The sequence below is a fragment of the Dama dama genome, chromosome 33, assembly GCF_033118175.1.
Source record: "Dama dama isolate Ldn47 chromosome 33, ASM3311817v1, whole genome shotgun sequence".
Taxonomy (NCBI): Eukaryota; Metazoa; Chordata; class Mammalia; order Artiodactyla; family Cervidae; genus Dama; species Dama dama.
In genome coordinates this window covers 25,244,837-25,259,742 of record NC_083713.1, presented here as the reverse complement: position 1 = coordinate 25,259,742, position 14,906 = coordinate 25,244,837, and positions in this window count along the sequence as shown.

Below are 14,906 nucleotides of genomic sequence, written 5' to 3'. Positions count from 1 at the left end.
ATTTTGTATTATGAGAACCAGATGGATCCCAGCCTTGCTTTAATATATTGAACAATCTCTCTACCTTGATTTTCTCCATATATAGAATGAGCTAGCAATGCTCACCTTTCAAGCTTCCCAAGTGCATTGCAAGAACAAATAGGACCAGCCCTGCCACTTGCTGGGCTTGTGACCTTGAGCAAGTTTCTTTAAACTCTGTGCACCTCAGTTTCCTTACACTTAAAACGGGACACTAATTGTATCCTAATTCCTTTAATTAATGAGGTAATCCACAGAAATCTCTTGATGCAGGACCTGATATAGAGTGAGCACTCAATAAAAACTAAAGTTATTACCAACACACTGGACCATTTGGAGAAGTTTAATTGAGGATAAAAAGGCAGATGAACTACCAGACAGCAAAGTATTTAATATTATAAAGCTGACCGGCGGGTCAGCAGCATTAGCATCAGGTGGGAGCTCCTTAGCAATAGGAAGTTTGGGGCCCAACCCCAGACCTACTGAGTTTAACAAGGTCCCCCAGATGATTCATACGCACATTAAAGCGAGAATGCAGAAGCGTTGATGCATCTATCACTTTGGCATTTGGGGCAGGTTCCTGAATCTCCCCATCTCCTTTTGTCATCTATAAAATCCTGGCTCAGGGGGCCGAGGTGGTGGTTAAATGACGTTATCTGTGCCAGGGGTCGAGGATGGCTCCTGCACGTGTGAGGACCCTTCAGGACTGGCCGCCCTGCTCTTCAGCCCCCGCCCCCCGCCCAAGAGCCTCCGCTCTCCGGCCTGCCCCTGCCCCCAAGAGCCTTGCAGCTGGGGCCGTGGTTCAGCAGGAACCAGACTGCCAAGTTCATGTCCTGACTTCCCTCATCCACAGCAAAGTCTGCCTGTGCGGCCCGGACAGCTACCTCTCTGCTCCAAGCCTCCGTGTCCCCTCTAATAAAGTTGGGTCGGTGACTGTACCTAGCTCTCAGGGATGCTGAAGCACTCAGTGAGATGTGCAGCTGAGGCTAGTGCTCAGCTTTACCTATAGGCGCCTTCCGAGTGGGGTCCACGCTGCAGGCTCAAGGGTGCCCCTGGCCCTCTGGAGCTTGCTGCCTCTTGCTGCCCACCCAACAGGTGCAGGAATCCCCTTGGTACCAGGGATGACAGGACCCACTCCCTACCAAGCAAAGAAACGAGAGAGGGCAGGCTGGCCCAGGTGAGGAGACCTGTCTGACTTCTCCCTCTGGCCTCTAAGCCCCATGGGGTAGGACCTCTTCTGTCTGGCTCACCAGCAAGTTTGTGGAGGGTCTAAGAAGCCTTAGTTTGAGGAGCGTTTTGCCTCCACATAATGAATGCATGTGCTAGGTGTACCTGTGGATAACGGATAGAAGAGCATTGAAGGTATGAACATGGTGATGAGAAAGGAGACCCATCCCCACCTATCTGTCCTGCGACAGCTAACCTGCTCTGTTAGGACTGAAGGAAAGACAACGACATTATTCCATGTCCTCATTCTTGCCTCTAACACCCCGTTGTCACAGTTCCTCTCAGTGACTCTGGCGTCACCACGAGAAGCGTGTCCCTTTAAGGAATGAACAGTCTCCTGAAACCCCAGCTGGCTTCTGTGAGGTTAGTGGAGAACTTTTCATCTACTGCGGTTAATTTGGTGGTGGGATCTCGTTGCCTGGCAAATAATCTTGTGCAATGAAGGGTGTTTTTTGGTATGTTTTTTAATTTTATTGAAATATAGTAGATTTATAGTATTGTGTTTACTTCTGGTATACAGCAAAATGATTCAGTTATACATACATCTACATTATTTTTCAGATTCTTTTCCATTATAGATTACTACAAAATGTTGAATATAGTTCCCTGTGCTATACAGTAAATTCTTACTGTTTACCTGTCTTATACACAGTCGTGTGTACCCCGAACACCTAACTTCTACCTCCCCACTTTTCTTCCTTTGGTCATCATGTTTGTTTTCTATGTCTGTGAGTCTGTTTCTGTTTTGTAAATAGGCTCATCAGGATCATTTTTTTTAGAGCTCACATGTAAGTAATATATATTTGTCTTTCTCTTTCTGACTTACTTCACTTAGTACAATAATCTCTAGGTTCATCCAGATTGCTGCAAACGGTATTATTTCATTCCTTTTTATGACTGAATGATGTTCTATGGGGTGTGTGTGTGTGTATATGTAGTGTATATATATGTATATACTACATCATCTTTTATCCATTCATCTGTTGACAGACACGAAGGTTGCTTCCGTGTCTCTGCTGTTATAAATAGTGTGACTGTGAACATTAGGGAGCATGTATCTTTTCAAATTAGAATGTTTTTCCAGATATAGGTCTGGAAGTGAGGTTGCTGGATCATGTGGTAGTTTCTATTTCTGAAGAACCTCCATACTGTTTTCTGTAGTGGTGGCACCAATTTACATTTCTGCCAACAATGTAGGAAGGTTCTCTTTTCTCCACACCCTCCCCAGCATTTATTGGTGGTCTTTTTGATGATGGCCATTCTGACTGGTGTGAAGTGATGCCTCATTGTGGTTTTGATTTGCATTTTTCTGTTAGCAATATTGAGCATCTTTTCATGTACCTGTGGCCATCCATATGTCTTCTTTGGAGAAATGTATATTTAGGTCTTCTGAAGGTGGGCACAGGTTTGACTCCAAGTCCAGAAGGGACCATGACTAGTCAAGAGAGAGAGCCCTGTGGAAGTTGGGACTTCTGTTTGCCCCAGCTCCACGGCCTTCCTCCTGAGGGGGGCAGTGTCTGCCCCCAGGAGACTTTGAGTGGCGGAGACTGGGCCAGCATGCTGGCACTGCTACTTCTTGCTTCCTGTGTGACATTAGGCTAATTATTTCTTTCTCTTGAAAATCAACTGACTTGTCTGCATAATGAAGGTAATGTTCTTGTGTTGCATTGTCATGGGAATGAAAATGGAACATGCTTTGAAGTATCCAAAGTGAAGCTCCTGAGAGTGTGAGCAGGGCACTGTTAGTAATTCCCCAGGAGCCTGGCCTGGCGGCAGTTCTCCTGACAAAGGGGCATATGTGTTCTGCTTAAAGAGCACATCCTAGGAGCTCCATGAATGGTAGATCATTTCTATCATTACATCTACTTAAGAAGGATCACCAGATTTAGCAAAGAAAGGTGTGTCACAGTGCCCAGCGGTAAGGCCAGGTGAGAATTATAGGGTTAGAGATAAAGAAAATGTAGCCAAGATTCAATTCATGAATCACTGGGTTTATTGCACACCATTAGCATGACACACAGGTTATCAAAGTAGGGAGAAAAAGAGGGTAGGTCATAAACCAGCCCCAGGAGAAGCTTGGGAAGGAGGTGTCTAACAAGGGCAGTGGCCTGTGGTCCAGCAAGGGGTCTAGCGACAAGTGTGAACGAGAAGTCACCCTCTGTTCCAACTGGGCCCCTGGTGCCCCTGGATTAGCTCTCAACAGCGTGGAGCCAGGTCCTCCAGCAAAGAGCCTTCAAGTCACCGGACTCGGCGGTCCCAGGTTGCAGAGTCTGCCGGAGGGGAGTAAGGCTGCGCCTCAGAGGTTCTTGTCCCTACCAGTTACTCCTTCCGTTCCAGTGAAGTTTTCCTGAGCACATTATGAAACAATTTCCTTATCTAAAGTGACACTCTTAATTTATCACACTAAGACACCACAGTCCTACACCAGATGTTCCAAAACAACTAATAGGGAAGTTCATGTTGGCGACTGTGCCTCCATCTTGAACAAACACAGCTCAAGTTCTGCCAGATGAATGGGAATCATGGCATGAAAGAAATCTCATTGTAACACAGGGTCTGAAAGGTTGCCTGGAATGTGCTTACACTAAAAAAGAAAAAAAGTTGTTTATCTGAAATTCAGATTTAACTGGCTATACTGCACTTTATCTGGCAACTCTTGTTTAAGAGCTTCGGGTCACAGAGAATTAAGTGATCAACCAGACAGTGTCATAAGAGGGAGTGCCTCTTAGAAACATATTGTTGCATTGGTTCTTTTCTCCCAGTAGCCACTGGGGTTGTTTTGGAGCTGGCCTTAGGAGAAAGGGGAAGAGAAACTAGATGAGGGTGAGGGGAATGGCGGCAGTGATGGAAGGTTCAGGGAAACTGGAGGGAAGATATAAGATCTCCTGAGGAAGGAATGGAGATGACCTTAGACCCTTTCAGAGCTTGGAGGTTTAAGAGATGAAGGACAGAATGAACCTTTGGGGGAAAGATGAAGAGAGGTTTGAAAAGCTCAGGGTGAGGTTGCTGAGTTGTGCTTTCAAAGGCCCGGAGACAGGAGGATGGTTACTGGTAACTGGGGTAAAGTTTCAGGCGTTTATCTCAATCCTGACATGTCGGCATGTGGAGTTATTTACCAGAATGTTCAGAGGAGAAGATTAGCAGGTCTTTTTTTTTTCATTTGCTGTGTTGTTGTTTCTTAGCTAAAAGAGGTTTAAAAGCAAGGGAGACGGAAGCACGGCCTCCCACAGAGCGCTGAGGCCCTGGTGAGCGGGCCGTGCTGTGGTAGGAGTAGGGCCGAGGCCGGGCTTCGGTCTTGGTCCCGTCCGACTCCGAGGGACACCTGCTTGTTAGAGGCAGGGTTGTCCTGGGACTCTGCGGAGCCGGGACAAGTGTGAGCCCCGAGGCTGTTATTGTTGCAGATGGAGTCTGGGGAGGCTGGCCTCTCTCGGCTGGGGCCTTGCCTCGGTGGCCATCAGCCCCATTGACCCTTCATCGAGAGGCCCTCCCTCTTCGGGAGAGGGTGGTATAGTTAACGTGATTTAAGGAGTGGTGTGGCGGATGCAAGCAATAGGTTTATTTCGCGTGACAGCCCACAGACATTCAGTCTGGGTACACACACATTCAGTCTGGGTACACACACACAGGCACACGCATCCCCTTATTCTGGGTGTGAAAGGAGCAGCTGAGCCTTTCCCCTTTCCTAGATGAATCCTGGTGTGGGAGGGAGAGATTCCCACTTGTCAGCCCCCCTGAGATCAGATGGCTCACTCGTGTGGGGATGAAGGAACTATTTGAAAGCCTTTCAAGAAAGCAGGGCACGTGAGAGCTGTGAGTTCTTACTCTGCTGTTTTCACCTCGTGGTCGGTAGAGGAGAGAAATTTGCTTCCAGCAAGTGGGGTCAAGTCCTTCTCTCTTTTCCCTTCCTCCCTGTAACCCACACAAGGCTGCCCCAGGCATTCCCGTACAACTCAGCTAACCAAACCTCACTCTGGGACCAAGAAACGGGAGCGAGAAAGCGGAGCGTGGAGCCAAGGACACACCTGCCTTCCATCTTCCACCCACCTTTCTCCTCTGTTGCATGCAGACTTTCTTTTCATTCGGCAATCCCCTCACTCGGGTTTCGGCATCAGCTCGTTTCCACCTGAGCTCCCGTTCCCCAGGGGTGTGACTTCTTGCTCATCCTCACACGTGACAAGGCAAGCGTGAGTGAGGGAACCGTCGAATGAAAAGCTCTGAAGCCAATAAAGGAGACACACGGACAGAAGATGAGAGCCCACTCTGTGCCCCTGGTGTCTGCCCTCCAGTGTTTGGATTCGAGTGCGGTCCAGATCTAGAGTTAAATGTACTCAATAGGGAAAAAGCTTATTTATTCTGAGATTATGCCCTTCCTACTTTTTGGTGTTAAAATTTTTTTTTCCCATAAAATGAAGGTTATAATAAGTGATTTTAAAACTGTTGAGAGTAAGCAAATGTTAGTAGCCTCTTATCAGTCCTTGGAAACAATTTCTTTAAAACATTTTACTCTTACACTTGAAATCTCAGAGTCCGGGAACCACTGGTTTGGAACCTTGGCCACCGCAGGTGGCTGGGCCCGAGCCGGCGTTCTCAAGGTGCCTGACATGGTGCCCACGGGAACACCTGTGTGCCGCAGCATCCTTCATGACGGGTGGGAAGGTGATAGAGCAGACTCCTGACATCATGAATTCTAGGATGGGACAAGTCTTACCTCCCACTGATGTCCTTATCATACCATATAAGTTGATGAGAAATTCAGCATGCATTTTGGCAGCCACAAAATGCTATCTGCTCTGTTTTGGGGCTTCCCTGGTGGCTCAGATGGTAAAGTATCCATCTGCAATGCGGGAGACCTGGGTTCGATCCCTGGATTGGGGAAGATCCCCTGGAGGAGGGCAACCCACTCCAGTATTCTTGCCTGGAGAGTTCCATGGACAGAGGAGCCAGGTGGGCTCCAGTCCCTGGGGTCGCAAAGAGTAGGACACGACTGAGCGACTAAGTACAGCCTGGCATCTGTTTTTGAGTTACGAGTAGAAAGAACCTGAAATAGCTTCTCCACTGGAATCTGTTTTTAATTAGCTCTGTTGCCTTCTAATTTAGTTAAATTGAACAAATATGTATTTGACTACTAACTGGGCAAATGTGGAATGAGGGGCTGTGGGAAAACTAGGAGTAGATCAGATGCGGCCTCTGCCTTCCAAGAGGTTACAACCCAGTAGGGCAGTAAGACAAGAAAATGACCAGTTTTGATGTAAAAGAGGACCATGGGGGAGAGGTGTGAGATGAAGCAATCTCAGGAGCGGGGTGGGGAGACAGGGAGCAGTTGAGAGGAGACAGAGGTGACGGGGGACTGGCAGGAGCATTGTGAGAAAGGTGACATCTAAATGGACCACACTGCGTGAGCATCGTGGGGGCAGCAGCTGTGTGATCACTAGCATCGCTAGATCCCTGCAGCCGTATTCTCAGTCACTTCAGTCGTGTCTGACTCCGTGTGACCCCCATGGACCGTAGCCCGCCAGTCTCCTCTGTCTATGGGATTCTCCAGGCAAGAATACTGGAGTGGGTGGGCATTTCCTTTGCCAGGACATCTTCCTGACCCAGGGATCGAACCTCCGTCTCCTGCATTGGCAGGTGGATTCTTTACCACTGAGCCACCTAGGAAGCCTCAAGGGATGTTTTCTCACATTTCAATTCAGTGGCTACAGTACTTATTTTCCACCACAAGAGGGGGCTGCTGCCCAGTTTATTTAACTAAAATAGTATTTCTCTAGGTTTACCCTTACTGTGCCATTTAACTACCCTCCCCCTAAATGGCCCACCAAGCCAAAATTTCTTATCACAATACAATAAAATTATTATTGATTATGTATAATTTTCTGAAATGAATTTCTCCTAAGTTACATGATTAGTGTGTGTGTGTGTGTGTGTGTGTGTGTGTGTGTGTGTGTGTGTATTTAAAATGTTTTATAAACAATTACCTTAGACCAGGCTGGAATGTTCTTCAGGTCCTAAATAATCCAGGGCTTGCCCAGTTATGAGAACTTTGCTTATAAAAATGCCTTAGGGAAAAAAAAATGCCTTAGGACTTCCTATGTGGGCAACAAATCTGAGTTAGCAATCACTTCTAAGCGCCTAAGAATTCATGAGACTCAACCTCTAGGAGAGATGTCAGTTGAGTACAGACTTTTGAACTTTGATGTGCAATTTCATTTTGCAAAGAGCTCCAAAGTATAGAGGGCTTCTCAAGTGGTGCAAGTGGCTGGCTTCTCAAGTGGTAAAGAATCCGCCTGCCAATGCAGGAGACACGAGAGACGAGTTGGATCTCTGGGTTGGAAAGATCCCCTGGAGGTGGAAATGACAACCCACTCCAGTATTCTTTCCTGGAGAATCCCATGGACAGAGGAGCCTGGCGGGCTACAGTCCATGGGGTCACAAAGAGTCGGACACAACTGAGCACCTCAAAGTATAGATTACAAAGTAGTCAAAATACAGCTTTGTCTTAAATAAAAACACTTGGTATATATAGTAACCAGAGCTTAGAAAGAAAATTAGCAAGTAATTGTGTATATAATTTCAAAGGATTTCTTGATTTATAAAGGATTCTTTATAGAACTTTTCCAACAGAAAGCTTCCTAGTACTGTACATTTAAAAAAAAAAACACACTTGACTTCCCTAAATCGAATCTACACACTATTTTTCAGCAACATCATTTCTGTCAAATAAAGTGTGTGCTGTTATCTAAAAACAGCCTCTATAAATAAGTGTATAGATAATTCAAATGTGGAAGGTAGCATTGTTAAGGTAAACTGAGATCAATGTGTTTTCAGCTGCCTGAGAATGAAATAATAGAGTTTAAAGTGAAAGAATATTAGCCCAATTCATAATCAAATTCAACCTATGTAAAGAAATCTGAATTTCATCTTCAATAAAGAAAACAACCCTTCTGGTCCTCCCAGAACTGTTTCATTACTGCTGATTGTTTTGGAACAGTAAGTCCCAGCTTTCTGCCGTCACCAGTGGCCACACTCTCCCTTGTCTGAGTGCCCGTGTTTGTATATCCCCTTCTACCTGTACTGTTGTTCCACGCTCTTCACTCCTGGAGGGCAAGTCCCAGGGCTTCTCGGGTTTTGTGTCACTTACAGAGCCGAGCCGAGGGCCAGTGGTGGGCTCTTCAATCGCTTTTAGAAAAGAAACAAATCACAGCCAAGGGTGACTGATTTTTAAAAAGGAGGAAGAAAATGGGCTCTTAACGCTTAAGGTTATGTGTTTGCTTCTTTTCTGGCTGCTTGGTTGTTAAATCTTAATGCTCCAGTCAAGAGGCAGCAGGGGTGGTGAGGAGCACAGTCACGGGGTTCGAATCTCAGCTGTGCCGCTTGTCGCTGTGTTCTTAGGGAAGAGTCCTGTCTCTGTTTCTTGATCCGTAACATGGGATGATGCTGATGTGGATATGAAGCTTCCCACACAGGGTTTATTCTTTATAAAATACACAGAACAGCATCTGACATCTAGTAAATACTACTAGTGATTATAAAATAGAATAATTATATTGATTGAGATGTAGTCAAAGTGTACTTTGATTTATTAAAAGCCAAAATAAAGCTTTTAAAAAATGTAATGGAGATGGGGTGATGAAAATGTTCTGGAATTATATAGTGGTGATGGTTGCATAGCCTCGTATACTAAAACCCACTGAAATGTATATTTTCAAATAGTAGGTTTTATGGCATGTGAATTATATCTCAATTTAAAAAATGTAGTGGAGGAAAATTCAGCAAATATTTATGGACACATAATAGATACTCAACCATCTCCTGGGTTTGGTGGAGGGTACAGAGCAGTTTAGGACATAATCTTAGCTCTGAAGGGTGTCACTGATGGAGCACCCTCAGAATGTCATGGGCACCTTCCCCAGCAACCTGGGTGATGTCGCTGTCCATACTGCTTGCTGCGAGACTCAGAAGGGTTACATCGCTTGCCCAAGGTCCCTCAGGAAGTATGAATAGCAGGAACCAGCCATCTTCTTCCAGCAGGGACAGTTTTATTGAGGACAGATGATTTACATTTCTAGAGTAACTAGTGAAGCCGACATCACAAGAGGTCGTGCGCATGTGCGTGCTAAGTTGTGTCCAACTCTTTGCGACCCTCTGGACTGCAGCCCACCAGGCTCCTCTGTCCTTGGGATTCTCCAGGCAAGAATACTGGAGTGGGGAGCCATATTCTCCTCCAGGGGATCTTCCTGACCCAAAGATTGAACCCAAGTCTCTTATGTCTCCTGCATTGGCAGCCGGGTTCTTTACCACTAGCGCCACCTGGGAAGCCCCACAGGAGGTCATCAGGCCCAATGAGGTGAGATCAGGAGAAGCAAAAGAAGCTGCCAGTGACAGAGAAGATTTCTGGAGGCAAAGGACTTTGGATGGGTCTTTATAGAAAGGGAAGGTTTGTGCATGTCGGTCACAGTGGGAGGAGGTATCCTAGATGTGTAAGAAGTGCTTGCTGACCAGCTTTTCCTAGAATTATGCATATTCTCAGGTGGAAAACCTTACATGACCATGTAAACAATGTGGTGGATGAGGCCTTCAGATGACATAGCTGAGGCCTTAGGCATTTGTTTGAACGAATGACACCAAGGTAGGATACCAGTGAGAGAACAAGAGAATCTAAACACAATTTGGTTGGCTTGACTCACCACCCATGTGCTTCTTTCATCATTTATTCAGTGCATTTTGTTGTTGTTGTTGTTAACACCTACCTAATACCTGAGGATATAAACACAAATAAAATACAGTGTTTGACTTTGGGGAAGATTCCAAGCTAGGAGTTGACATCAGACAGATATACAAGAAAACAAAGTGAAGTGATAAGTGATATATAGCAAAGGGCTACAGAAAGGAGAATGGGAAACACTACATTAAATTGATATTCAAAAAATAAAGGTTGTTCATGAGGTTTATTTTTCTGGCTAAAATGTTTTATGAAGTGCCTTAGCAGGGCCTTCACCCGCTGACAGAAGGGTGAGAAGGATTTGAGGAGGAGGTGCCCAAGGGCCTGGAAGAGAAAAGTGATCTCTCTTCTCTCTGCTCTTGTGGGCTGTCTGGGTGGTGGGTGGGCTACTTGTCCCAAAGTGGGTTTAACTGTGAAGTGGGGTGGTTTCCCATCCTGAGAGGAAATATGTGGGGGCCTGGTTGGAGGAGTGAGTCAGGCTCCCTAAGGATAGGTGTGGAGGGTGAGGCGGTTCATCTCCCCCAGGAGGGAGCTGGTTTCTCTCTCCAGGCCCCATTTTCACCCTGTCCTCACTCAGGAACTATATATCAAGGATAAGAAAGGAGCAGTTTGTGATTTAAAAAAACAACACTTATTAGTGTGGTAAAATACACGCAGCATGAAATGTATCATTTTAATCATCTTTAAGTATGCAATCTAACAGCGTTAAGTACACTGACAAGGTTATGCAACCATCACCACTCTCTGTTTCCAGAACTTATTTATCATCCCAAACTGAAACTGTACCCAGGAAGCACTAACTTGCCCCTTCCGTCCCCCTCTGGTGACCACATTACACTTTCTGTTGCTATGAATTTGACTACTCTAGATATCTCATTTAAGTGGCATCCTTTAGTATTTGTCCTTTTGCATCTGGCTAATTTCACTTAGCATAATGTTTTCAAGGTTTATCTCTATTGTAGCATGCGTCAGAATTTCTTGCCTTTCTAAGGCTGAATACTATTCCATTGCATATATGTATCACATTTTCTTCATTTATCCACTGGTGGACACTTGGCTTGTTTCTGCCTTTTGACTGTCACGAATAATACTGCCATAACCATTGGTGTACAAGTGCCTGTTCAAGTCCCCGGTTTAAATTCTATTGGGTTTATGCCTTGAAGTAGAATTGCGAGGTTGTATGGTAATTCTGTTTAGCTTTTCTGGGGGGAGAACCACCAAACTGGTTTCTACAGTGGCTGCACTATTTCGTATTCTCAGTAACAATGCACAAGGGTTTCAATTGCTTCACATCCTTATCAATAACAACTGCAGAAGAATGTGGAAAGGATCCTGAACTTCAGTTGAAAGAAGTCAAGTAACACTTCTGTTTTTTTCTTTTAATTATCCTTCCATACTAAAGGAAAACAGTCCTGAATAGTCATTGGAAGGACTGATGAAACTGAAAATCCAACACTTTGACCACTTGATGTGAAGAACTGACTCATTGGAAAAGACCCTGATGCTGGGAAAGATTGACAGTAGGAGGAGAAGGGGATGACAGAGGAGGAGATGGTTGGATGGCATCACCGACTCAATGGACATGAGTTTGAGTAAACTCTGGGAGTTGGTGATGGACAGGGAGGCCTGGCATGCTGCAGTCCATGGGGTCGCAAAGAGTCGGACACGACTGAATGACTGAATTCAACTGAATCCTCTCTTCCCAGCTCTGCTTTTTTAAAAAACGTATTTTATCTTTTGGCTGTCCTGGGTCTTCATTGCTGCATGGACTTTTTCTCTAGTTGCAGCAATCAGGGGCTACTCTGCAGTTGGGATGCACCAGCTTCTCATTGCAGTGGCTTCTCTTGTTGTGGAGTTCGGGCTCTAGGCGCCCAGGATTCAGTAGCTGTGGCTCCCAGGTTCTTAAGCTTAGGCTCAACAGTTGTGACACTCAGGCTTAGTTGCTCTGCAGCATGTGGGATCTTCCCAGATCAGGGATCAAACCTGTGTCTCCTGGATTGGCAGGTAGACTCTTTACCACTGAGCCACCAGGGAAGCCCCCTGCTCTGCTTTTTAATAATTTTTATTTGGAGATAATTTTAGATTTACAGACAGTTTATAAAGGTAGTAAGTAGTCTTTGTGTGTTTGGGCTGCTATCACAGAATACCATAGACTGGGTGGCTTATGAACAATAGAAATTTATTTTTCACAGTTCTGGAGGATGAAAGTCCAAGATGAGGGCGCTGGCAGGGTTGGGTCCTGGTAAGAAGGATCCGACTGCAGACTTCTTGCTGTGTCCTTACCTTGTGGAGGGGGTGAGCTAGCTCTCTGGAGCCTCTTTAATGAGGGCATCAATATTATTCATGGGAGCTCTGCCCTCATGACTTAAGTACCTCCCAGGAACCTGACTCCCTGACACCTTCATATTGGGCATTAGAATGTCAACATATGAGTTTGGGAAAGACACAAACAATTAGACCCTTGTAGCAGTACAAAGAGTTCCCACATGCCTTTCCCCCAGCTTCCCTCACTATTGACATAGCCACGGTACATTTATCCAAACTAAGCAGCTAAGATGGGTGTAATACTATTAACTAAATGATAGACTTTGTACAGATTTCATCAGAGTTCCACCAAAGTCCTTTTACTGTTCCAGAGTCCAATTCTGAGTGGCACTAAGCAGCTCTCCTCCTTCATTTTTTTTTTTTTAATCGGGGTATAGGGCTTCCCTGGTGGTCCAGTGGTTAAGAGTCTGAACTCTCAGTACAGGGACAGGGGTTTGATCCTTGACTGGGGAAGTTCTGTATGCTGCGGGGCATGGTCAAAATAATAAACATATGTTCTTTTATATTTTTTTAAAAGAAAATAGAGCAAAAAAAATCGTGGTCTAAATGACATGGAGCAGTATGTTAGCGTCAGGCTCACAACATAATTATTTGGTACTTGTTTACACTGCAAAACAGTGACCACAGTAAGTCTGGTTAACATCTGTCACCTTATATGGTCACAAAAAATTTTTTTCCTATGATGAGAACTTGTAAGATATACTCTCTTTAGCACTTTCAAGTACGCAGTACAGTATTATTAACTATAGTCACCATGCTGTACATTGCATCCCCAGGACTTACTTATTTTATAGCTGAAACTTTGTACCTTTTGGTTCCCTTCACCCATTTTGTTCCTCTCCCCCAGTCTTCTGGCAATCACCAATCTATTCCCTGTATCTATGAGCTTGGCTTTGGATTTTTAAATTATTGTTAATTATTTGTAGATTCCATATATAAATGAAATCATTCAATATTTGTCTTTCTCTGGCTTACTTCACTTAGTATAATAATCTCTAGGTCCATCCACGTTGCTGAAAATGGCATTATTTCATTTTTTAATGGCTGAGTAGTATTCCATTGTGTGTATGTGTATATAGATATAGATATATATCTTCTTTATCTGCTCATCTGTTGATGGAAATTTAGGTTGCTTCCATGTCTTGGCTATTGTAAATAGTGCTGCTATGAATCTTTTCAAATAGAGTTTTTTCCAGATACACGCCCAGGAGTGGGATTGCTAGATCATAGGGTAGCTCTATTTTTAGTTTTTAAAGAAACCTCCATACTGTTCTCCATAGGGGCTGCACCAATTTACATTCCCACCAACGGTGTAGGAGGGTTCCCTTTTCTCCACAGTCTTTCTAAAACTTGTTATTTCTTGTCTGTTTGATAATATCCATTCTAACGGGTGTGAGGTAATGCCTCATTGTGGTTTTGATTTTCATTTTCCTGATGGTTAGTGATGTTAAACATCTTTTCCTGTGACTGTTGGCCATCTGTATGTCATCTTTGGAAAAATGTCTATTCAGGTCCTCTGCCTGTTTTAAAATTGGATTTTTTTTTTTTTTGGCTATTGTATGATTTCTTTATATTTTTTGGATATTACCTCCTTTTCAGATATATGATTTGCAAATATTTCTTTCAGTTCAGTAGGTGGCCTTTTCATTTTGTGAATGGTTTCTGTTGCTGTGTAGCCGCTCAGCAGCTTTTAATTTGCTGAGACCCTTCTGACACGCTCCTCTCCCAGCCTCAGTTTTCTCTCGTGTCCAATGGGAACAAGGATAACAGTAACCTCCACCCCGAAGGATCTGATGAGGATTGAGGGGCTAGAAGAGGTAAGAGTGTTTTGTGGGCCATTAAGCTTCATGTCCACAAAAAGGATCGACATTGAAGCCCGAAGCATCCCTCCTCTCACCCGCTGGCCTCCCTGCCCTGCACCGGGTCTCGTGCCTCTTGTTGCCTCAGGCCAGTGGGAGGGAGGCTGTCCCCCGCTTCCCCGAGGCCTGCCCTGGTCGGAGGAGTCCTGGCACTCCTGACCCCAGAGGGGACACTGACCTGATTGACCGAGGGCTCTGGCCTCCATCAGGGCCTCCTCCCAAGGCTTCCCGTGTATTTAAAAAGCTCCCCCAAGTGCCAGCGGCTCCATGCTTTGGGGTGGAGAGAGGCTAGAGGTTACAGGCTCAGCTCTCTGCCTGGGTGTCTGAAATGGCGACTTGGGATGCCCTCGGCCACAGAGGGAGGCGGAGACCTTGAGTCGGCTCAGCTGCTTTGTAAGTCTCTCCAGGCTGGGTCTCGGGCTTCGCGGGTAGGGGTGAGCACTGAATCTGTTGTGAGAGATGTCAGGGGTTGAGTTCAGTGAGCTCCCTCCACTCCTGGCTCCCCCTGGAGCTTCCTGGGAGGGTTTCTTCTTTGCCCACAGCCACTCATTCCCACAGCTCTTCTTGGGTAGTGCTCAATAGTGGGTTGAACGTTGGCCCCCCAAAATCCTAACCTCTGCTACCTGTCAATGTCACATTCTTTAGAAATAGGATCTTTCAAGGCAAGCAGCTGTTTCATGACTCACTTAACACATTGCAGTGGACCTGTTTACAGAGGATTTCCCCCTTTTTGCATGATATGGCAGTTCCAACCCACA